This window comes from Sceloporus occidentalis, unplaced genomic scaffold (assembly GCF_023333645.1).
Source record: "Sceloporus occidentalis isolate IW3139 unplaced genomic scaffold, rSceOcc1.0.p SCAF_1, whole genome shotgun sequence".
In the NCBI taxonomy this organism is placed as follows: Eukaryota; Metazoa; Chordata; class Lepidosauria; order Squamata; family Phrynosomatidae; genus Sceloporus; species Sceloporus occidentalis.
Window position 1 is genome coordinate 74156920 of NW_028316981.1, and position 19538 is coordinate 74176457.

Sequence of the window (19538 nt, forward strand, 5' to 3'; positions counted from 1 at the left end):
GGCTGCCATGAGTTGAAACTGACATGAAGGTGGTTAGCAGCAACTAAATGCAAACCTATCATGGAGTTTTATTGGCAAATTTCTTCAGAGGGGGTTTGTTATGGCCATCCTCTGAGGCTGCCCAAGATCACTCAGTGGGATTACATGGTCAAGGTCACCCAGGGTCACCCAGTGGGTTTGAAATGAACAAATATAGGATGGGTGACACCTGGCCAAATGAGACTACATGTGAAAGGGATCTGGGAGTCCAAGTAGACCACAAATTGAACATGAGTCAACAGTGCGATGAGGCAGCTAACAAGGCTAATGCAATTTTAAGTTGTATCAATAAAAGTATAGTGTCTAGATCAAGGGAAGTAATAGTGTCACTTTATTCTGCTCTGGTCAGGCCCCACCTGGAATACTGTGTCCAGTTCTGGGCACCACAATTCAAAAAGGACATGGAGAAACTGGAGCATGTCCAAAGGAGGGCAACCAAAATGTCCTATGATGAACGACTTAGGGAGCTGGGGATGTTTAGGCTGGAGAAGAGAAGGTTAAGGGGTGATATGATAATAGCCCTGTTTAAATACTTGAAGGGATGTTATATTGAGGAAGGAGCTAGCTTGTTTTCTACTGCTCCAGAGAACAGGACCCGGAGCAATGGATGCAAGCTCCAGGAAAAGAGATTCCACCTCAACATTAGGAGGAACTTCCTGACAGTAAGGGCTGTTCGACAGTGGAACAAACTCCTTCAGAGTGTAGTGGAGTCCCCTTCCTTGGAGGTCTTTATACAGAGGCTAGATAGCCATCTGTCGGGGATGCTTTGATTTAGAATTCCTGCATGGCAGGGGGTTGGACTGGATGGCCCTTGCGGTCTCTTCCAACTCTTTGATTCTATGGTTAAGTCAAGATTTGAACCCTGCTCTCCTAGTGTCCTAGTCCAACACTCAAATGACTATGCCATGCTGGTTCTCTATCTTTTGAGGTTGTATGAAATAAAAACGTCCTTTAAAGCAGGGGTAGGCAACCTTTTTGAGCCGGGGGCCAGGTTGCTGTCCCTCAGGCGACTGGGGGGCCGAAGCCAGGGGTGGAGCTTCAACCATCCGGGGCGGGGCCACGTGCCGGCGGTGGAGCTTCCACCTTCCGGGGCGGGACTGCGTGCCGGGGGTGGAGCTTCCACCCTCTGGGGCGGGGCCGTGTGCCGGGGGTGGAGCTTCCACCCTCCAGGGGCGGGGCCGCATGCCGGGGGCAGAGTTTCCACCCTCCAGGGGCGAGGCCTCCCCATCTTTGCTGGCCCCTGACGGGGCCCCAGGCAAAAAAGCTGGGGGGGCCGCCAGCGCTGGAGGGCCCCCTGGAGGGCCCCAGCAATGGCACCGGGCCTCCCAGAGGCCCCCTGCCGCCCTCGGAGCCCTCCTGGAGGGCCCCGGCGACGGCACCGGGCCCCCCAGAGGCCCCCTGCCGCCCTCAGAGCCCTCCTGGAGGGCCCCAGCGACAGCACCGGGCCCCCCAGAGGCCCCCTGCCGCCCTTGGAGCCCTCCTGGAGGGCCCCGGAGACGGCAGCGGGCCCCCCAGAGGCCCCCTGCCACCCTCGGAGCCCTCCTGGAGGGCCCCGGAGACGGCAGCGGGCCTCCTAGAGGCCTGCTGCCGCGGCCGCCCATCGCGGTTTTTCGCCTCTCTGGGCGCCGCCATTTTGGGCGGCAAAATGGTGGAGAAGTCTCGTGCGACCTCCCCGCCATTTTGGGCGAAAAAATGGCGGCGCCCATAGCCCCAGAGGTCACTATGGGCGCCGCCATTTTTTCGCCCAAAATGGCGGCGAAGTCTTGCGCGACCTCGCCGCCATTTTGCTGCCCAAAATGGCGGTGACCAGAGCGGCAAAAAGCCGTGATAGGCGGCCGCCGCAGCGGCGGCCACAGCAGCAACAGTGGCCAAGGCCGGTCGCCAGGCCTCCGCGGGCCACATCCGGCCCGCGGGCCGGAGGTTGCTGACCCCTGCTTTAAAGTGTTAAAAAATAATCAGAAATAGCTTTTTTAAAAAACCAGATTCTGAAATCCCCAATAAGTACCATAAAACAGAGAATGAACAGAATGATCTTTACATGTTTTTCACATTTGTTTTACATGTTTTCAGGCTTGACCTTTGATAAATCTTCTATAAGAGGGAATTGTGAAGCAGTTAGTGGGGATTCCTCTACCTTTGCAGTTGTTGTCAAGACATGATGTGCATTGAGTTTTTGAAGAGAACTCCTTTAGCCCGTGTTTGAGATTATCATCAGGTGTAGGAAAATAATTGTTCTGTAAATATGACTGCAAGAAATTTTAAAACTTCATAGATGAAAATCAACCAGAGTAGAACACTGGATTGCAACATTGATCAGGAAAGCCCGTAATGTCTCAGTCCCTTCTTTGCATTGATATGAAGTGAAAATTCACACAACTTTTAACTCTGGCAAACTCAGCCTTGGACTGTTTGGACTAAATTAATTACATATCATTTAACATATGTTTGCAACTGTTTGGAAATAGTATAGACTGGCACGTTCCAGTCAATAGTTGATTGCATTTGACAGTAAACATGCAGTAAAGGTTAATCACATTTTAAGTAACTTGAGTCACACATTTTCTAAATACGCAAATTACACCTCTCTGCTATTCTCTAATCCTTGTATAATGAACAACGTGGAGCACTGTGAGACTTCCATAGCAGTTTCCATGAGATTCCATGCAGTTGTCAGCTACTAGACTGGAATCTCCCCATCAAGTGTATTTGGCATTGCATAAGAGTAGCCTTATCAAACTTTTCATAGCTTTAATCATGTCATACCAAGATCTCAGGGTTGATGGTACTAAGCTACTGAAAGATCTTCTGACAACTCCAGAACACACTTTTTGTTGATATTCTCCTTACCCTGCAGGTGTGTGTGTGTGTGAGTGAGTGTGCATACATACATGTGCATTATTCCTAGGTAAACCCAATTGGATGTCTGATGTCTCCAGTTTTACTATGGATCTAAATTCTCCCTAAAATTCCCAAAGAATAAATAGTTGCTTCCACCTGCTAGATTATATAGCATCAGGATTCTTGGATGGTTTGAGAGGACCTAACTGGAATGCCATGTTAAAAGTTCATAGTTGCTTCACCATGTAACTTCAGGTTTCCATACTTACAGACATCATTATAGATGTGCAAAGGAGCTGACCAGCAGAGCTATTAAGAAAGTAGTATCTTCTGCCCAGCACTGCTGTGTCTTCTGAGATTTCGCCAGCTCGGTCAATGCCAGAATTCTTACTTGGCTCGCTCTGCCAGTGGCAGCTTCTGTGTTCCCATCCTGTCTGAGACAAGAAATTCCTGGACCCCATCTTAGTAGAATCTAAGCTGTTCTTCCGGACTGCTTAGCTTTCTCATGCTGTTCCTTTTGGTGGCAATTCTGCTGTTCCTCTTCTCTCTCCTAAGGGAGGTACAGATTCTTGACAGAGCAAACAAATAGTCTGATGTGTCTATCATTACACCTGGAAGTGCTTTAATAATTCAAGGTTCTTGCTGAGCTTCCATTACATGTGCTTTCACTGAGCCTTCCATCTTTTTCATCCTGAGAATTCAGAGGAGATGGCATCTTTTCAACTCTACCCTCCATTTAACAGTTATAAGAATTGAAGGAATGCATAGAGTGAAGCTTTGGAATGAGCATTTGCCATTGGATCATACTGAGTTAAACAAAGGGTGCCAGTCAGTCAAATTGCAGTTGAAAATGGATAGAGGAGAGCTTTATCTGGGCAAGAACTCTTATCCAGTTGGCCCTTGGCTGATTTGTTAACTGTTTTAGCTTGTAACTCATAGTCTCCCTAGGTCCTGTGCATTTATAACCTGGGAGTACTGAGCTTGTGATTTCCTAGGCACCTGAGAAAAAGCCATATTTCTGTTCTGGTTCATCAGGTTGACCCAAAGAGTGTCTCACATATTCATGTTGGCTCATTCTTCCTTTGGATGGAAAGAATTGATGTTTTGGACATATATAAGCTCGTGTAGAATCAATTATTTTTTAAATAATCATTAATTTATTTAGCCCAATATAATTAATTAAATTAAACCAAACACAAACCTCTGCTTTGAATTTGTTGCTAAACAGAAAGGAGACATTAAAATGGGATTTGCATTTGCTGAAACTTGCTGAATCGACTGCAGTTCTTGCAAGTTCTGTGAATTTTTTTTTTTAAAGTTCTGTTTCACAGGGATAGATTAAATGAAAAGCTGGACCTTAGTACTGTGCTCACCTATTGAGAACTCATCCCATTGAACCCAGTGAGTCAAGTCCTATAGGAAGTTCACATCAGTTCATAAATTCATTTATCTGAATGTATCTCTGCCTGCAGAATAAATTTGTCAAGTAGGAAGGTCATAGAAATAGAAGTAAATTATAATGTTTTTACACACACAACACACCATGCTGCTGGTCCTGAAATGTAAAATAAAATACAGTACTACATTAAATCTCCCATAATGTATTTTGGAATGCTTGGTGAATACTGGACATTTTCACATGAGGCTCACTCTCACTGTGATTGTATTAGCAAAAGTAAATGGACACATACAAGTCTGGGAGCCCTCAGTATCACACATTGTTCCTTCAATAGTGCAGCTAGGGCTGTTTCAACCATTATGAACTTATGAACGAATGTGAACTTCCTATAGGAACTTACTCACTGGGTTTAGTGGGATGAGTTCTCAATAGGAGAGCATAGTACTAAGGTCCGGCATTTCAGGTCTCTTCCAGACTCCCCCTTAACCCCGCATTCCTACTCTATTGTTCTACCCAGTTTGCCTTTCATGTTTTTATAATTTTAATTTTAGTTGTAACACAATTTAGCAATTATGGCAATGTGATACTGTGAAATAAAGGGGGGGGGAGAAAGAAAGTGGGAAGGAAAAAACCTCAGCCTATTTGGGGAGATGGAGAGAGGAGGAGACTGAGACCATGTGACTGTCCAATCTTGGGATTGCAGCTGGAAAAATTTATCACACCAGAGCACTAATGCCACAGCAGTACAATTGGCAGCTTATTGATGGATGTTCCCCATCAGTGGCAAGGGATGCCGTAACCACACTTTTGAAGCACAGCAACAATGGTTTGGAGGTGACATCTTGTGATAATTTTCACCAAATGTGCTATTATCCAGCTCTAATTCTTATTAAAAGTCTTGTATGATAAAATTCATTGTCTTTGAGAAGGCCAATACAAACTGAATTGGTTCACAACTCTCAGACTAATCTACAGGTTCATACTTAACTAGTCACCTTATCCAGAATATACCCCTGAAATATTTATTTTTGTGATAAATTCTGCAATAGTTATTGGCTGAAAAAAGGCTGTACTATCAGCCCCCCCCCCTTAACTACAGATTTTGCGTCCACAGATTCAAACATCTATGGCTTGAAAATATCCTCCCCCCACTCTCCAAAAACAAACAAACAAACAAACAAACAAACAAAAAACAAAGTTCAGAAAGCAAACCTTGATTTTGCCAATATATAGAAAAGACATAGGCCATGTACAGACAGGCCAAAATAAAACTGCTTCAGATCACTTTGGAGGTATGCTGTTTTAATGATGCCTGCATCCTAAGAGTCCTGAAGCTGTGCCAAAGCCACACTCCAGTCCTAAGGACTGGAGCATGGCTTTGGCGCAACTTCTGGACTCTTAGGATGCAGGCATCATTAAAACAGCATACCTCCAAAGTGATCTGAAGCAGCTTTATTTTGGCCTGTCTGTATGGGCCCTAAGTTACTATGCCATTGTATATAATGGGACTTCGGCATCCATGGATTTTGGTATCCATGCCTGATCCTGGAACCAAACCCCAGTGGATACCAACACTGTACTGATATATTAGAAATATTTATCTTAAGAGAGAAATTGTATTACATTTTAAACGTTTATGTTTACATATGATTTATGAGGAATTAAATGAAAATCACAGAGTAATATGGAAATGAGACATAACAGACGTATGAGTGACTACATGTCCAAGTGAAAAGGTTATTGCATTGTTTTTGTTTTTGTGTGATTTCAAGTCATTTCTGACTTATGGTGACAGAATTTGCTCAGAGCTAGTTTGCCTTTGCCTTTCTCTGAGGCTGAGAGCGTACGACTTGCTCAAAGTCACCTAGTGGGTTTCCATGGTTGAGAGGGGAATTAGCCCCTAGTCTCCCAGTGTCCTAGTCCAACAGTTAAACCACTAGACAGCACTGATTATTGCATTACACCATTACAATTCTGGTTCAATTCTGTAAGTGTGTTACTTGGAAGTATCATGAGTTTTATATTACTTTCTGGTTTTGTGTGCACAGTTTGGATTATCATGGCTGTAGTACTTAACAAACAGTATAAGCATGTCACAGACGTTATTAGATCATCATAGCAGTAGTCATCTGATAACAGCAGTATCATTCAAGAGGTATGGATGCAAGTGCAAATATCCAAATTCATATTTGATTCTTTAGGATAAATCCCTCAGTGTGGAGCAGGGGGATACTGGAATGGACCAAGGGATTAATAATTTTACTTATCTTGGATTTACAATTTGTGCAAGATTGACATGTGCTGTACCACTGGTCATGGAATACCTTTGTATAATTTTATGCTAATGGTTTTTCAAGATATCTGAGAATTCTCCTGAGTGCTGGATTTCACCCAAGTATTTTTGCCAGAATTAAAACACGAAGTGAAAAATGATGAACACTTGTAAATTTGTCAGACCCCAGTTTTTCTGCCTCAGTTCAGTTTCATAGAAGCTTTCAGGGACAGTGGAATGCCAGTTTTTCCACAGATACACACTACCTTCTTCTGGGGTGTGAGAGTGAAAATCATGTGACTGTAAATGGAAAAAAAAGTAATTCTTTACTTCTCTCCCTTTTGCTTAGATTCTGGAAGCAAAACCAGGGAATCAATAATCAAGGGGACAGCAAGGCCCCCTTGCAAATGTTGAATAAGGTGTTAGTTGTAGACATATTTTATAATATGAATATGCAGTAATTTTAAGCCTGCATCAGAATGTCATTTCTAGTGGTTGCATTTTACCTAATCCTTCTTATGCTGAATGATGGTGAGTTGAATTGAGAAGGCTGAGTGTGAAATGGTTAATCCAATTTTGAGTTTGATTTACCAGCACAGTTCTTTGTTCTAACCTAAAGAGAGCACTGTGCTTCCCTGCTTAATGCTCCATATGCTTCTATTTCTTTCTTAGGTTTTCTGATGTATTAGAAAGACTCTTCCCTCCTGCAAGCCACCTGCTGGCTTCTGAGTTCTGTTCAGCTGGATGACCCAACCTGTTGTTTGTTCCACAGTGTACAATGGAGCAAGCAACTTTAATGCGCCAACCCCAGCACTCCAGATCAGCAACAGCAAACCTCTATGATACAGTTGTGGACTGTTCCCTACTTTCTTCCACCCACCAATCATTTCTTTTCCCCATTCCTTTTAGATCCTTAAAGTATGTTTTTAAATATTCAGTGCAACAGTGCAAACTTGTGACTTTCTCCTTGGCCTTTTTGATGTGTAGCATTGTGTGGAGAACTGTGCTAAATCACCCCACCCAACACACTGCATAAGGTTCTGAGATTTTCATACTTTTTTCACTTGTACACCTGTTGAGATTCACAGTTCCACCAGCTTTTTGAGTCTTCAGTACTACATCTCTCAAACTATGATTCTTCAGTCTCTGCCACATTATATAGCATCCTAAATGTGTGTTTAATTACTGCCCAATATTGTCCATGTCTCCTCAGAAACAAGCCTCTCAGTGACATCTTTTCCCAAATAAGTGCATAGCAGATCAAAGAGGTTTATTGCCTAGTTTGTGCATTGCAGCCTTAAATACTGGGAAAGAACAATGATTTGAGTAATTAATTTTAAGGCTGCAGGCTCTACTTCAGAGGAAGGAATTGGCAAAATCACTTCTAAGTGTTCCTTGCCTAAGAGAATCCTTTGAAATGCATGGGATTGCCATAACTTGACAGGCAACTTGAAAGCGTGGAGACAGACAGACAGACAGACAGACAGACAGACACACAAAACATTTCCCCATTATCTAATTCTCTTAATTAATATATTTCCCAAGGAGAGAAGCATAATAGCTGCATGTTTTTAAAGCCACCTAGGACAAACATAGCCATAAAGTAAAACAGTAGTATCATACAAATAATAATGTGTGCAAAATGAAACGCAAGATTAGCAGTACCAATAAAGAACATATTCACTAGAAATGGTGAATTGTTCAAGAGGGAGTGGGACCCCAGCTTTAAGTAAACAGCAACTTTTTTTTCAAGAGAAGGTCTAGAAAGAGAAGTTTGGTTGCTATTTTGAAGCTGAATGTAGAGTATTATAATTCTCTAAGGCCTGTTACAGACTGCCAAAATAAAGCTACTTCGGGTCTCTTTGGAGGTATGCTATTTAAATGATGCCTGGGTCCTAAGAGTCCGGAGGTCACGCCAAAGCCACACTCCATTCCTAAGCACTGGAGTGCAGCTTTGGTGCAGCTTCTGGATTCTTAGGATGCATGCATCATTTAAACAGCATACCTCCAAAGAGACCCAAAGCAGCTTTATTTTGGCAGTCTGTAACAGGCCTAAGAGAAGAATGGCAGAACTTTGTACCATTTATATAAATCACAAGTATTCTTTGTGAGATATTTAAAGGGCATGTCAGTTTGCAAATGGTAACTTGAATCACACAATGCAAGTTTTGGACTTGCAACCCCACTGAAAAATCAGATGCATAGTTTGGGTGTATTAGCAAAGTTTGCTTTATTCCTGGATTTTCAGGTTTCTAGGCCTCAGGGGAGTGCCTTTGCATAATTATAAATAAATAAAAATAATAATTTAAACGGAGATGTTTAATTGTTTCCCTTTCAGAAAAAAGCAGTCTTTGACAGAGGCTTTAGTCAAATTGAGTTTTGGCTAAACAAAAAAGGCATCTGTGAAGAAACACCATATTTATGAGTTTATGTTTTTGTTTTGTGTACATACTGAGTGTGGCCACTCAGTAAAATTATAATATGACAGCATAGGTGTGATACCTTTGCTATTCTGTTGTGGCTGCCTTGATTATGGATGCTATGAAAAGGAGGGTTCACTGAGTTTGACAGTGACTAAGGGAAAGAAGCTGTCTTGGGTTGGATGAGTCACTGAGGGTCAATAAAAGAAGTAGAAGTTAGAATCATAGAGTTGGAAGAGACCACAAGGGCCATCCAGTCCAACCCCCCTCCTTGCAGGATCTCACAATCAAAGCATCTGTAATGCAGTCTTCCTCTTTTCCTACTATTTTATACCTTACTTAGCATTATTCAATAAAGGAAACAACAGTTATCATCTGTTATTTGTCAGGCCTACAGTGTGACTGGGTCTTGAACTCTGTTGTCTATGTGTGGTTTTTGAAATGGTTTTGTTCTTGATAACTGCCATCATGTCATCTTTGACTTATGGTGACCATATGAATGAAACATCTCCAAGTCACTCTGTCATCAACAGCCTTTTCAGGTCCTGCAAACTCAGAGCTGAGGTTCCGTGACTGAATCTATCCATCTGTAATGCAGTCTTCCTCTTTTCCTACCATTTTATACCTTACTAAGCATTATTCAATAAAGGAAATAACAGTTATCAGATCCAGAGGAGGGTACTGGGGACCAGGGCTGTTGGAAGTCTCTCATTCATTTGTTAATTGCCATCAAGTAGACCTCAATTTATGATGACCCTATGAATGATAGTCCTCCAGATCACCCTGCTATTAACAGCCCTGCTCAGATCTTGCAAACTCAGGACTGTGGATTCATTTTGGATTGTCTAATCATAAGGTTTTCATGGTAAAATATATTCAAAGGGGGTTTGCCGTGCTTCCTTCTGTGCAGTACTAGCAGTCTTAGCTATGATGCCAATGCCATTGTTTCTGAGATTTCATCCACCATTGTCATAGTTCACTAATGCTGCAGCCCAGAGGCTGTTTGGAACATTTAGTTTGGTTCTTCAGCAAAAGCCTGTCTGACATGTGAGATCCTACCAGCAACACTGCTACTAGTAGCATAGCCTCTTGCCTTGCAAGTGTATGTAATCTCAGCACTGCAGAAAGGTAGTGCCAAGGTGAGGAAAAAGTTTTATCTGCTACTTATTGTCCCTCTCTGCCCCAGGCTGCTGCTACTTGATTTTGTTTGTAATTTTAACTTGATGTGCTTATACTCCCACACACCTTGTTACAAAAAATAACAAAAACCGAGATTTAATAAAAATATTATTTAAGTAACGGTTTTATTTTAATTGTTTTCTTGAGAACTGATGTGAGTTTTCAACTGATTTCTAATTACTAGTGCCAGGATACAAAAGCACTGAATACATGGACCAGACCTGATGACTTTGGAAGGCAAATACATCCTACATAACATGTAGTAATGAAAGACCACTACAAATCATGTAGAAAACTCCAAGAGGAATTGGAAGTGGCTCAAATATATAGTTTGGATTAGTTTTTTGTGGGATTTGTTTCAACTAATGAGTCCTGATTCTTCCTTTGTAAAGAAATTAAGGATGTGACAATGGTTTGATTCCAAAGCATCATAATATCAGAAGCATCGTAAGATTAGAAATACGGGCTGTCAAGTTCTAGCCTTGAAATGTGAGAGTGATTCTTGATACCACTGTTTTATCTTTTGAAAGAAACCTTAATTACTGATTATCTATCCATACAATGTTATTTTATTATTAAACAGTACATTTATCATAGTACTAAATAGTATGTATTTCAACAATAACAAAAAATAGTGGGTCCTTGGTATCCACTGGGGTTTGGCTCCAGGACTCCCTGTGGATAGCAAACTCTGTGGATGCTCAAGTCCCTTTATATACAATGGCATAGTAGAACAGTGTCCCATATATAATGGTAAAATCAAAGCTTGCTTTTTTGTATTTTGTATTTTATTTTGTATGTGAATATTTTCAAGCTATGGACGGTTGAATCTGTGGATGCAGAATCCGTGGATAAGGAAGGTTGACAGTATAATCAACAAGAAGGAATTTATGTTCAGCCCTTTCATGTTCCCATCAGGAAAGAGAATTTCAGTTTGAGCAACCAGAGGTTCATATAAGTTTCAGGTAGGTAAGTCTGGAGTAATGTATACTGGCACATACTCATCACTTTACATATACACAGATGGAATCTTGGTGGATAACAATGAATCAAAAAAAGCAATCATGGAGGACATGATGGATTGCTCAGTAAAGATGTCAGTTTCAGTGTGCTATAATGAAAAAAAAACCCAATTCACTGGTAGGAAAAAAAATACTGAGAATAAGACTGTCAGTGTAATAAAGCCCAGTTTTGAGCACTGTTGCTTGTTCCTTTTGTCATGGCATCTAGCAATGCAGGTGAATAAAACAAGCCCCATATTTTCTTGTACTTCTCAGACTAGTGGGAAACTTTCTTTTGTATGTAGACCAACTTCCCTCTATCTCAACTATGTGTGAGCAATGCAGCAAAGCCACTCCAATACTGAATTTGGTGTTCAAACCAGGTGACAACTTCAGAAAGTCTGAGGCCCAGTAATGCCTCTTGAGAGCTGCCACAGTCAATTCTCTAAAAATGTGGCGGGGGTGCATTTTTCTTTCAAAATTCAGTGACTAAATGTTCACTTCCAGTTCTGAAAAGACACCAGAAGCCCACCACATCGACACACTAAAGTTGTGATCCCATACTTGCCTTACATGGAGGCTTGCAAGAACGTTGTTTCTTTTTTAAGGAATCCCACTTGCATTTTTACCAGTGGCAATGTGGGCCACAAAACCAGGGAGCTGGTGCATGTTGTCCATGGGTCTTTCCTTGTCCACTATGATTTTAAATGTAAGGTACATGCTAACAAGAATAAATAGCTACTGTAACTGTAAATAAGGCACGTAGGAAGTATACACCTTCTTTTAAGGACAAAAAGACTTAAAAAGTGAAAACTGCTCTTTGTTCCTCTGCCATTGAATTAAAGCAGTAAATTCAGCTGTAGCAGAAAACTTTCAGGGGCTTTTGAAATGGCCGAGGTTACGTGTTGTCTAACTGTCCTTCAAAGCTTGAGTTGAGGGATTATCTTTTCTTTTCCTTAGCCCCAAGTATCAGCAGAATTTGGTATTTGTGTTGGTTCTACACCTGTGAGGTATAAACAGAAAGCCAAGGTGAATTTCTGCCTCTCATTTTATCTCCCAGTGCAGACACATTTGGTTCTAGCTGTACTTTCTAGGGGTTAGAGCTTTTCAGCTGCCCAGCAGAAGTAATGAAAGCCTGTATGTCCCCCCTGTCTCTTGGTCAATTTCATCTGGAGAGGCAGTGGAGGTATCTTACTCTTGTGCCTTCTTGCATGTGATGATGGAAAAGAAATTAATTGGTTTCATATCTTCCTGTGGTAAGGTACAATTTGCACCTCCTAAGCTTAGCAACAGAATAAAGTAAGTAAAGTCGAAGGCTTTCATGGCCGGCATCCATAGTTTTTTGTGGGTTTTTTGGGCTATGTGGCCATGTTCTAGAAGAGTTTCTTTCTGATGTTTCGCCAGCATCAGCCACAGATGCCAGCCACAGATGCTGGCGAAACGTCAGAAAGAAACTCTGCTAGAACATAGCCCGAAAAACCCACAAAAAAAACTAAGAATAAAGTAGATTGTGTCTGAATAAAGTACATTGTGTTTGAAAGTACATTTGAAAGCCTTGAGATTCATTTCAGCTTAGAAAAAAATGTACACCCCCCAAAAAAAAACCCACCATGCATGCACTAAAATATGCATGATTGCAATATATGCATTTGAAGAATGCACACAAATATACTTCAGCCAATAGGGGAAATTAATTAAAGTTATACATTAAGAAAAATGTGTATAAAAGTGCACATCAATTTCTTTATGGGGAGAAGAAGAAAAGTTGTACAACCTGATACAGAATTAGGATGGGATAATGTCCATGAGAATTTGGAAATGAAAACAACACAGATCTGCACGTCCATAGCTGGATGGACAGAGGTCCTTTGGCTGGAAAGATAAAGCCTGTTTGTCTCTGTTATTTCTAACCTAGCTGCAGAAGAACAGGAGAGTAACCCTGACCTTGTTCTGTGTTTCAAAAATAAGACATGAGTATGTGTTGGAAAAAGACTAAGTAGCTCAAGTGAGGAAGAACTAAAGCATAACCAGTTTAGAAAAACAGACAAAAATTATGCATGTTGTAAAACTGAGGTGGGGAATTTAAGTCCCATTGGCTCTAGAACTGGTTTGCAGAGAGTGTACGGAATGACGCTGCCTAGTATTATCCATAAAAGAGTAGCCAACAAAGGAAAGTTGGGTTCCAACACCATTGACTGTCTCATAATAATAGAAATTCTATTTATCCAATGAAATTGATTGGTCATTCATTCAGACCCAAAGTAGGACTACTTCAGGAAATTCATTCCCATTGGTGTGATCGTTCAGATGACCTTGAACTAGAATTACAAATTCCTGGATGTGAAATGTCACAGTGGTGGGTGGTGAAGAGATTTAAATTGAACCTCTGTGTTTTCAATGGTATCATGGTACTGACTACTGTTTGTTAAAGGGGGACATTATTTTCATGTCCTAGTTGAGAGCTTCCAAGAAGTAGCATGTAGCAAGTACATTTCTATACGACTTATTAGTACACTTAAGCACTCCCTGAGCAGTTTACAATGTGTAAGCTAATTGCCCCTGACAAGCTGGGTACTCATTTTAGTGACTTACAGAAGGATGCAAGGCTGAATTGACCCTGCAGGATCAAACTTGCAACCTTGTGGCTGTGAGAGGTTGCAGTACCAGCATTTAACCAGTGCGCCACCAGGAATATGATGCTTTATCTTGGAAAAAAAGATGCTAGATTAGATGGGACTTTGGTTAGCCTAGAGAGGCTCTGTAGCCTTTTTGATCAGATTGCTAATGAATCCTTGCTGGACCACTCGTTATGTTTGACTTTATAATCTTTGGAAATCTGGCACTTTGCTTAGTGTGCTTTCAGCTAGATAAAGCTGGAATATAAGAGTCACATGAAGTACAAAAAGTAGAAACAGGTATTAGAGGTAAAAAAATTCCAGTTACTAATGGGAAAGGAAGTGTGTTAAAGAAACGATAAAGATTTAAATTTAAACATGAAATGAAAAGAAGGGTTGTGGGGCTTTATTATAATTCTTTAAGGAAAAGTGTTTATGATGCATGATTTAGTATGTATTGTATTGTGGAAATACTTTAATAAAAAAGAAAAAAAGAAAAAAAAGATAAAGCTGGTTACATCTTTTACCCTTAAAAACTCACTAGCTCAGAGATTTGTACCTGTAGTTGTATTTAAACATGCGAGAATGCTTTAGCCAACCAGGCACAGATTAAGTTCTCTTATTGGTTTGATTAGTATTGTTAGGTTGTTTACTACATTTGTGTCCTGCCTTAAATGTCACAATGGCCTGTTACAGACTGCCAAAATAAAGCTGCTTTGGGTCTCTTTGGAGGTATGCTGTTTAAATGATGCATGCATCCTAAGAATCCGGAAGCTGCACCAAAGCTGCACTCCAGTGCTTAGGAATGGAGTGTGGCTTTGGCGCGACCTCCGGACTCTTAGGACCCATGCATCATTTAAACAGCATACCTCCAAAGAGACCCGAGGCTGCTTTATTTTGGCAGTCTGTAACAGGCCATAGGCTGCCAACATAAAACATAAAAACATAAAGTACATTATCAGTAAGATAAACATTAAAACTGTGTCTGTGCCTTGATGAATGACTGGTTTGGCTAGTTTCTGTAGCTGGGATCCTATTGAAGCATCATGCTAGCATGACCATGTTTTACATGTGGTTGCACATTCATGTTTGACTGTGTGGAGGGGGAAGATAATTGACTGCTGCCTGATTAGTAAATGCAGGTCTTTGTGATCAGTTGTGTCATTAATAATAATAATTTTCTTACCTGTCTCTGCCCATGGATCAAGGTGGGGACAAGAACAATTAAAAGACACACCACATCAGTTAAAACACATCAATTAAAATACATATCAGGTTAAAAGAACATGCATACATAAGGGTTGGATCCACCATAATTCCACTATCCTATATTTCCACTACACTAATCTTGCCAAGAAAACCCCAAGATAGGTTTGCCTTATGGTTGCCATAAGTTAGAAATGAATTGAAGGCACGCAACAACAACAACAACAACGACAACAACAACGTTGTATAGAATACTGGCCTTTATGCATTATTATTAAATGAGAGTTTGCAAGAGTTGTAAGAAGTTTTAAGGAACGATTGGTCTATCAACTCTGCAGTACCACCCCGAGGCATGCCTTAATAGCCTAAAAAAGGCACTGACTGTCATGTCTGATCACTTACACTTTATATACAGAGCTGCTTCAAAGTGAAAAGCCCATGTACATAATGGCATATCTGTGTCTTGCCCTTTTCCTCTCGACTTTATTCACTTTCCATAAAATATAAAGTGTTGTAAATAGCTATAGAGTGAGGTGACAGGTCAGATGAAAGTGAACAGAAATAATGACTAAAATAGTCGTAATCTTGTCAACTGATATAGAAAGTGATATCAGATTCCTGGTCATAAGATTCACTCATCTAAGTGTAAATATGCTATTCAACATTTGAACAAAATGCCTAATGGTGAAATAATTAATGAACAGACAGGCATAGATTTTTTTTTAATTCTCAATGATTAAACATGTTTTACACAAGTCTTTCCACATGTCTCCTGTTTTATTTCTTGATCAGATTGAACTGGGATGAGCTTTTGTACAGAGCTTTGCAGTCTCATTTCCTAGAGCTGTCGTATAACATATTTGGGTAGACTCTAAGGAAATACCTACTTGTTTGTTATCTTTACTATGAATTTTGACGTGTACCTCTCCCCTATAAGGCATTTCCCCCCCAAACAACTTTGAGTGAAAATTAACTTGAAAATGAATAATTTAAAATGTATTTCATATAAAATATAATAACATTTAAAAAATAATTCTCATTTCCATATACGGCAGAAACTACTCTTCCTGTTATTGTCTTCTGTATAAATAAAAGACACCGAAATATTGTACATTGTTTGAAGAAATCATTGGAAGTGATTTTTCAAGGATGAGTGAATACTGGAATAAATGTAAGTGCACCACTGACCTGATCAGGCATGACAACCTGTATTCTTAGAGAGGAAAAGAATAGACAGATGTTAATGTGTATATAGGATCTACAGGTAGAAAGATCTCAGTGGAAATTACCAGCTGTTCAGTCATGCTGCAGGCATTCTCAAATCTGTTGCTGTCTACTGCAAAGGTTTGTGAGGCCTTGCTTTCTTCTGTCTCGGGAAACGTGTGCTTTAGTTCATTCTTTTTTAGCCATCTGTATTGTCTTCCCTTCTCAAGCCCCAAAGGACTATGATTCACCATGGTCATGCTTGCTTCAGAATCTGTGATCCACTGTGTACAGGATTACGCTCTGATTTTTGGGATTTAAAAAATATCTTCCATCTGGCAAATGGCAACAGATTAAGATTTAAGAAATGTAGGCAGATATTTGATACTATTCAACTATCCTGATTTGGTAGGGACAGTTCCAATTAATAATCTGTCACCTCACTTTTGCAACTGCTTTTGAAATGTCTCTCTCTTCTTCCCACTTTTCCCCTTTCTCCTCAGCTTACTTTAGTTGTCGCAAAGTGAGTGCAAAGTGCAAAAATACCTTACATTCAAAGGGGAGAGGAAAATGTAGAATCCTTCTCTTCCTTATAGGCTAAGGCAAAAGCAAGCTGCTGCACCCTCTCCTAGTTTGTGTGTGTTCTGCTTCATTAATAACTTGCCATCTTGACCACACGCCGATGTTACTTGCTCACATTTGTCCTTGTTTTCATCTGCTAAATGTTGGAGGGTATATCATTAACCTTTGGCAAATTCTATGAGCTGTGATCAACCCATTCCAGCAGACTGAGGAATGTGGCCTGTTATAATAAAATATTCTTTCAGAAAAGTACACCCCAAGTGTGAATGAATTTTTATAGAATTTTGAATATGAAACACAATTTAGACAGCGGGATTAGTATTTGCTTTCTTCTAAAAGCTTAATTACTGTATACGGGATTTTAAGTTTTAGTTGAAGAATCCTGTTTGTCTGATCTTGTTTTAGAGTAGAAGGTGTGGACTGGATAGGTGTATGTGTGAATACGTTCCTGATCTGGGGAAGCTGCTAGTCTCTATATGGAATGAAATACATACCGTGGGCCCCTGGTATCTGCTGGGGTTTGGTTCCAGGAACCCTTCAGGATACCAAAACCGTGGATACTCAAGTCCTATTAAATATAATGACACAGTAAAATGGTGTCCCTTGCATAAAATGGCAAAATCAAGGTTTGCTTTTGAGAATTTCTGTATGTTTAAAATATTTTCAAACCTTGCATGCTTGAATCCGTGGATAAAAAAATCCGTGTATATGGAGGGCTGACTGTACATAAAAAAGCTAAAACACAGTTAAGTTTGCAATTGTTTATTTCCCTCTTTTTCTCCAAAGTTCTGATAGTATAGCCTTGCAAGTTTGGTGTAGTGGTTTGAGCAGTCAATGATTCCGGAGATCAGGGTTCAGTTCCTTGCTCGGCCATGGAAACTCATTGGGTAGCCTTGGCAAATTACACACTCTTTGTGATAGGATTGTCTTAATTCAGAAATGACTTGAAGACACACCACCACCACAATAGCAACAAGCCTTACAAGCAGAATGCATGGAGGTTACTAGCCTGTGATTCATCATACAGGTCAAGATAGAAAAATACTAGTCTATTTTATACCAGCAGCAGCTTAAAAGAAAAACACACAGCCTACTTGGTCACCTCTTGTTTTTGTTCTCCAGGAGTTGTTGTTACAGGTTGAGTGTCCCTTACCTGGAAATCTGTAGTCTGAGATGCTCCAAAAGACAACGCTTTTTGAGGGCTGACATGATGTTTCAAGGCTTCAATTTTTGAATATATTTGCTTTTGAAAGACTGAAGTAGCGTAGTGCATGTATTGTATTTCTGTGAACTGGCAGAGAGTGGATTTGTGCCATACACTAAGCTTGGATTTTTGCCATTTCACAGACCCTCACTCTCTCTCCAGCCTCACAGGTACATACTATGCTACTTGTATTTCAAAAACAGGGGGGGGGGGGGGAATCCCAATTACAAAATACTTCTGGTTCCAAGCGTTTTGGATAAGGGATACTCAACCTATATGAACTTGTAATGGTGGAATAGAAGCTACTTAGATGTAGTGTTTCACTCGCCAAGATCACCTGCTCAGGACATAAATATGTGATAGGGCATGAAATATAATAAGTGTATTCTTAGGCTGCATCTGCACTGCAGATTTAATCTAGTTTGACACCATTTTAACTTTCATGGTTTAATGTGATTCTGGGAATTGGAGTTTGTTATGGCACCAGAGCCCTCTGACAGAGGAGGCTAAATGTCTGGCAGAACTACAGTTCCCAGAATTCCTTATCATTGAGCCATGGCAATTAAAGTGGTGTCAAACTGGATTATTTATGCAGTGTGGATGCAGCTTTAATTATTCATGGATGTGGATAAGCAAATACAAATAATTCTTATCCCAATGAAAGCTGCAAGTTAGATTTTGGCATGATCAAAAAAGGTTTTGTTGTCTTGATGTGAAGGGGAGTTTATTTAAAGAGTTAGTTGTTTGTTGTTATGTACCTTCAAGTTAACGGAGGTAAAGTCCCTTTTAAAATGTAATTTTCTTTTAATCAACAAATGTACTTAATCCAGTATGTCTAGGACATCTCACAACTACATAAAAGATGTGTATATGTGTGTGAACATACATCTATACATACATATATCAAAGTAATTGACAAAAAGAAATAAAAAAAATAAAACAAGAATGAAATGTTTCCACCCATTTCCGTTGCTCTGTCATCTGAATGTGCAGTTGTGGGAAAACTATTGGGCAGAACTGAAGGGGATTCTTAGAAAAATATCATTATAGAGGGCTACAATTCAAAATTTACGCATGGCAACTCCATCATAGAGTTTTCCTGGCAAAAATTATTCAGAGGAGTTTTGCCATTGCCTTCCTCTGAGGCTGAGAGAGGCTCAAAGAGTATGACATGCCCATGGTCATTCACTGGTTTTTAAAGCTCATTGGGGATTCAAACCCTGGTCACCTAGAGTCCTAGTTCAACCTTCAAACCACCACACAATACTAATTCTTTACCACTACATCTGTTGAAAAGCAGAAGATTTATGTTAATTGAAGGGAGTTGAACTCGAAGAGACTCAGTTCTATGGCAGGTTTTTCTTAACAAAGAAGAAAGCCAACTCTTTATTTTGAATTTGTTTCTGGTGTTGTTTTTCTATAAATTTTAAACTATTGGAAGCTAGTTATCCGGGAAACTTGTCAGATGGATCCATCTCACTTAGAAGTCAACCATGCTTGTTGTTGTGCCCACAGCTCTAACATCAGAAGGAGTGTGTACAAGCTAAGTTCTGGGAACTAATTGGTAACCATCCTTTTTC

At 40.4% G+C, this 19538-nt stretch overlaps 1 protein-coding gene across 2 annotated transcripts in view; it reads left to right on the forward strand.

Moving 5' to 3' along the window:
• CACNA2D2 (calcium voltage-gated channel auxiliary subunit alpha2delta 2) overlaps positions 1 to 19538 on the forward strand; it is an 823310-nt gene that overhangs the window by 38877 nt on the left and 764895 nt on the right. The window lies entirely within an intron of this gene.